The sequence below is a fragment of the Uloborus diversus genome, chromosome 2 (assembly GCF_026930045.1).
Source record: "Uloborus diversus isolate 005 chromosome 2, Udiv.v.3.1, whole genome shotgun sequence".
NCBI lineage: Eukaryota > Metazoa > Arthropoda > Arachnida > Araneae > Uloboridae > Uloborus > Uloborus diversus.
In genome coordinates, this window is record NC_072732.1 from 54,075,067 (window position 1) to 54,081,066 (window position 6,000).

Below are 6,000 nucleotides of genomic sequence, written 5' to 3' on the forward strand. Positions count from 1 at the left end.
TACATTCAAACAGAATCCTTTACAACAATAACTTTTGTTAATATATACTTCATCGTGTTGTACACACAACAAAAAATACCACAACCAGGGCTGCCAGATTTAAGAACAATAAATACGAGATTTTAAGGGTGAAGGAGGGGGAGGATGTTTTTGTGGTTGAGGGCAATTACTGGTTATGGTGTATTTTTAAGGGTTGATAAACAATCATGTTTCAAATAGCTTTCGAAAGCTTCCTCTCAATATGTTTATGGGTGAGGACATTTTTGGAGGAACTCTAACTCAAAGAATAAAGCAAGCAATGTAATGAAGTTCAGTATACAGATCGACGTTGATAGGAACAGGTGCTAATTAGTTTAGTCACATTTTTTTGTTTTACTTAACTTTTTTACCTTAAAATACTGTCTCGTATTGTAAAATACTGTTATTAGTTAGAATACAGGACCAGAGCTGTCCCGTATGGAAGTTTCCTGGAATGCTGGACAATTTTTTCAAAATACCGGACTGTGCCTTGAAATCCGGGACATTTGGCAACCCTGCCCACAACTGATATTTTCCATAATATTGACTCCAAACTGGTGTAGAGCGTTATTGACTGCGTGCATGTACAATATATGTTTTTGAGATTGCATTATTTGTTTTTCACACAGAGATTTTAAGTTATACCACATGATTGAAATTAGTTTGAGCATCGATTTAAAACAATCAAGTTCTGTTAAAGTAAATTTAAATAATATAGCAATTTTGTGAGAACTAACTAGCGTTATAATCAATCAAAACAGTTTAATGAAGAGCCGACTTAGTAAACAACGAAATTTCCCATTTTACTGACGCACAGTAAATGAAAATGCATATTTTCTACAATAACAAAGAATTTCGTCGATAGAAAAACTCAAACATCACTAGCGTAAAACCAGGCCCGGACATAAATTTTAGTGCAACAAATCTGTAAGGCCCTACCCCAGAAGCCAAAGTTTTCAACGTAAAAAGTCTTGGTGCTAGATTGTTTTTCAATTTCTTGAGAACGTAGCCCCCCCCCCCTCCCCCCGGCACTGCGGAGTCAGCAGATCTGGGCCTAGGTAAGACAATTTTTAATGAATTTGAAGTAAAATTCTCACGAAACACATAAACAGTAACATGCGAAATGTAATTAAAATCTCTAACCTTTTATAGATTCGACTAGAGGAAAAATTTCAAAAATGTAGAAGAGTCCTGCTCCAAATTTAAAAGGGCGATTTACTTTCAAAACTTGGAAATTGGTTTCATGGTGATAAATCTGGAACTGAGTTCAATTTTTAAAATGAATTTTACCATTGATCAACAAACCATAACAGTGATCAGTGACAGACTGAATGTTGCCATCACACGTTTAATTCTTACGCTGCTGCTGTGCTGTTATTTTGTACGGATTCAAAATGTTCGTAACCCAATATGTACGGATTCTCGTAAAGCCATTTCAAAAGTTAGGCAAGCATTCCTCCTCCAAGAAACTATTCACTTTCAAAAATAAATAAATGAAATATCATGTCAGCATTCTGTACATAATCTTAAAAGATTGCGCGAACCCTGCACCACCATTCAGATAAGTCCAGACCCCAGGCCGAGATACAGAGGAGTGGAAAACAACCATTTGGATTGTGCGTGAAATACACCGCCAGCTCAGTCATTTCCAGCCGAGGACTGCAGTTTCGTGCTTATTAGCACTCATCAGCCCGGCATAGGAAAGTGACTGAGCTGGAGATGAAAAAACCTCTTAAGGAAGCCAAGAGTGCGAAACAAACTGGTAACCAATAATTAGCAGACCAGACGAGTGACCGAAGTGTGTTCGATGAGCGATCGGAAGCTCACTGGTAGGTTGATCACATGACAAATAATGACGTCATTTCTGATGCTTTAGCTTTGACTGACGTCATTGGCTGTCGTGTGATCAATTTGCCGGTCGCTACCGGTTGATCATGTGCCGCTCATGCCACTCGTCGAACGCAAGCTTGCTCTGTTGTGTAATCACTGTGTGTAATCCGGTCTAGGAAGGTTGGGCGCCGGGAATTTCAGACGCCCAGCACTTTGGGCGCCGGTAACTTTGGGCAATGGAAATTTTGGGCGCCGAGCACTTTGGGTGCCAGGAACTTTGGGCGCCGAGCATTTTGGGCGCCAGGAACTTTGAGCGCCAAGCACTTATTATTATCATTAGCATACAAATGAACCCACACCTATAGATTATAATGATTAAGTACATTTAACGAGTGCCACAAGCTCGGAGATGAAACAATCGGAATGGAACAGCTTACAGTTCCCGGGGTCAATGACTACTGATTGCTAGTTGTTGGTGGTAGCCAAACCTGTCCATTTCAATTTTGTCCAGGAAAGGGGGGCGGGAGTGTGCGAAGGATGTATAATTACCGTATTACCCCGCATTATCCGACATGCCGAAAGAAAGCAATGTTGACCAGCATGCCGGGAAATTTGAATTTTCCGGCATGCCAGATAATTCGAGGTTTATTTTGCAACAAAACAATAAAGTAATCAATTCAGAAGCAATCATCATTACTGCGATTTGTTCATATTTTTTTTTAAATAAATTCTTTTAAGTTCCTTTTAGAGAAGTAAATGTTTAATTTTTATTTATTGAATAGCTATGGTAAATTCTTTAGCACTGGTTGGGCGATCACTTACTGCTTAAATGTTTGCTTTCTTGTTAAATAACAAATGACATTTTTCGTAAATATTTTTACAGAATTAAACTGTTTATTAATACTAATAATATACTTATAGAACTTATATTCATTTTTAAGCTGAACATATATTTTTATAGTATTTTTTTTTCTCTCGATTTCTCCGGCATGCCGGAAAGGGCCAGGCTAGTGTTTGAAAATCTGGTGACCCCCGAATTTTGTGGCATGCCGAATAATGCGGGGTAATACGGTAAGTACAAATTTTATCTGAAAACAGCAAAAACTACATCCATTTTTCAAACCTAGGAAGAGGCATGACATCAGGGCTGTTGAGAGCAGGCCCTTTGTTAGTTTGATTATCGCTACCAAAAAACCTATCAAACTTATACTACAACCATTCCGATCTGGGCCCGAAGTTTCCAACTAGGCTGACATGGCATCTTGTCGGCCCTAATTGACCCCCACCCCCTAAATGATGGCGGACGACAAGGGAGCAGAGGAGGCAAATGCATAGGGGCCCGGACTCACAGAGGCTGATAAAAAACATCCCAGCGCTTAAAATGTACGTTCGTTGTTAACAATTTAAATGACAGTCAAGTTAAAATGCTTTACAGCTGCTCTTTACATCAACGTGACGTATGTGCTTAATGGGCAGGGAATGATTAGTTTAGCTTCATTGTAAAAACTGAGCTGGTGGCGCGGCTTTGAGAAATTTCTAAGAACCGTGGTGCCTGCCTGAGCCAGAGGCGGATCAAGTGAAGTGGGGGCCCTAAGCGGTAAAAATTTTGGGGCCCTCCAAACTTAGGTAAAAAATAAAAGTTCCAATAAAATAAAATAAAAAAAAATTAAAAAAAAAAAAAGCAATGTTGTTACATAATAGTAATTTTTATTAAGGAACCTTAAGTAAATTTTCGTCATGTTTTATTGGTAGCCAAATCGTCTATTATTTTTTTTACTGTCGACGTTTCAAAATATTGGTGAAACAAATTTGGGGTCCCCTTAGCCAGGCCTCATGAGCCACTGGTATATCAGTCCGTCAGTCCCCGGCCGTAAAATAAACTCGTTCTTTTAGTTCCAGTTGGTAATATCTATTACCAAAATGTACTCTTGTTTTAGATTTTAACCGAACCAGGGTTGTAGTTTTGGCCGGACAAAACTGATTTTATCCATGCCACTGGCTAAAACCGGACAAAACTGGATTTAACCACCATAGAACTGGCCAAAACTAAGTTACATGAAAATACACTTCTAATTTGTATGTATGTGAGAGATGTGTGTTTTGCAACTAATAAATCTGTTAGTTGGAAGTTTTTAATTAAGCACAGCAATTTTAGTTAATTAAATATAACATTAGTGAAGTAATTTACATTATTATAACAATAGTAGTGAACAAATTTCAACTTTCTTCAAAATTAATAACTGAAATTGCTCACAACTAACACAAAAGACATAAGGAATACAAAACAGCCTTTAACATAAATATAGTAACTTTTCAGCAGTGTTGCTTTTTAATTTTCAAAAGTGTTTCTCCCATGTACCTTTAGTTTTGTTTTTTAAAAAAATGCCTATATATGCTTCTAAAAAAGTAGGGTTTTTTTTCTCTCATTAATTCTTCAAAATTACTTGAAATACTTTCAAATACTTTGCACATTTGTGTTTGAGAATTAAAATCTATTCAACTTACAATGTCTCACTCTGTCTGTATTATTTTTTTAATGTTACTGCATATCTTTCATGTAAACCTTATCTTCTAAACATGGTGTAATTTCTACAAACTGTAAAACATACTAGATAAATAATGAAAGATGATTGATTATGGTTTGTTTTTATTTCTTTTTAATAAATTATTTTTTGGTTTTCATTTAAAATTTTATAATTATCTAAGTGACCAAAACTGGATGAAACTGATTTTATCCCGCCGGTTTAAACCGGTTTTATCCATGGTTAAAGCCACCACTGGCCGAAACTCTTACAACCCTGAGCCGAACTTCCGAGCTCATGCGCCATCACAGGGCTTCTCGCGGCCGCTTAGTCCGCTAACCGTTAGACCCGCCACTGGATTTTGTACTTCTTCTTGTGTGATGGCTATTTCTTTTCTTTTCCTTCTATGTTTTCTTGTGTTTTATGAGTTTCTATTGAATTCGTCCATCCAACATGATAACCTTTTAAATATGTAATGTATGATATACGTCCCACGACTAAATATGCGTATTGGAGAGCAGGGACTCTGTCATCCAGGCTCTCACCTGAGTATTGCGCCAAGGCGTCGAAAGAAAGAAAGAAAGAATGGTTGGCGTCACGTGTTTCGACGGTAACGGTTAAAAAGACATTTTATTTATGAATGGCAACATCTATATCTCAATTCATAATTGTTTACAGATCAACCTCTTAAATTTGAGTTCAAAATTGTAACCACTTCATATAAGCTAAAAGTCATCCAAATCGATTTCTAGCACAATAATTCATTCGGTCACAAAATTATGTAGGGTTTAGCATAATCTCTTATCAAATGTCGATTTAAAAAAAATCCATCAAATTTTTGCAATAACATGGCATAACAATGAACTAAAATGGCTTTATGTACGGAAGATGACATCAACGAAGAGACATTCACAAGTTTTGAATGCATGACTGACGAAGAAAAGGCATCCGTCTCAGCAAACGTCGATAGGTTGTGTCGATTATTAAACTGGGAACCAGAAAACAGGGAGGACTTGCTGGACAGAGAAAACGGATGCACTGCAATAAGGGAAATATTACTGCATTTTGAGCGATGGAAATCTTTCGTTGCTGAAACAAGAGATCTGTCGGAGCTTATTGGGCTGCAGCATCTAATCATTTATACCATGGCAAAACTATGTTTCTATTATTGGGTGACAGACTCGAGTGTTGTGGTTGTGATATTGAGACATGTGTATGCTTGCGATGGCCACTTTTCTTCCATGTTTTTTCACCTCGCGAATCAGCTTGTAGGCAGTGATGGAAATATTTTGTGGAGGTCGTCAGATAACAGAGAGGTAAGATTTCTTGATCACTTTCAAGCTGGTTTACGGTAACGTGGTCGCTGGACGATAAATAATGCAGCTGTTAATGTTATTTAACATGATGAATTAGTTTACATTTTGATATAACCTTGAGTGTTGCTTATTGGTTAGTCTGGGGGAATCATCATAACGTAAGGCCACTATATATATATATATATTTATATGTATATATATATATATATATATATATATATATATATATATATATATATATATACTTATATACATGGTACGATCTAAAAGTCATGAGCCTCACGTTATACTGACGCATGTGCACACTGCAGCTC

At 37.0% G+C, this 6,000-nt stretch overlaps 1 protein-coding gene across 2 annotated transcripts in view; it reads right to left on the bottom strand.

The window, feature by feature from the left end:
* LOC129217044 (cytoplasmic dynein 1 intermediate chain 2-like) overlaps window positions 1-1,347 on the bottom strand; it is a 52,125-nt gene extending 50,778 nt beyond the window's left edge. For both annotated transcript variants that reach the window (XM_054851283.1, XM_054851282.1), the window contains exon 1: window positions 1,162-1,347. The gene's annotated coding sequence lies outside the window, so the exon portion shown is untranslated. The remainder of the gene's footprint in view (window positions 1-1,161) is intronic.
* Window positions 1,348-6,000: the final 4,653 nt, after the last annotated feature.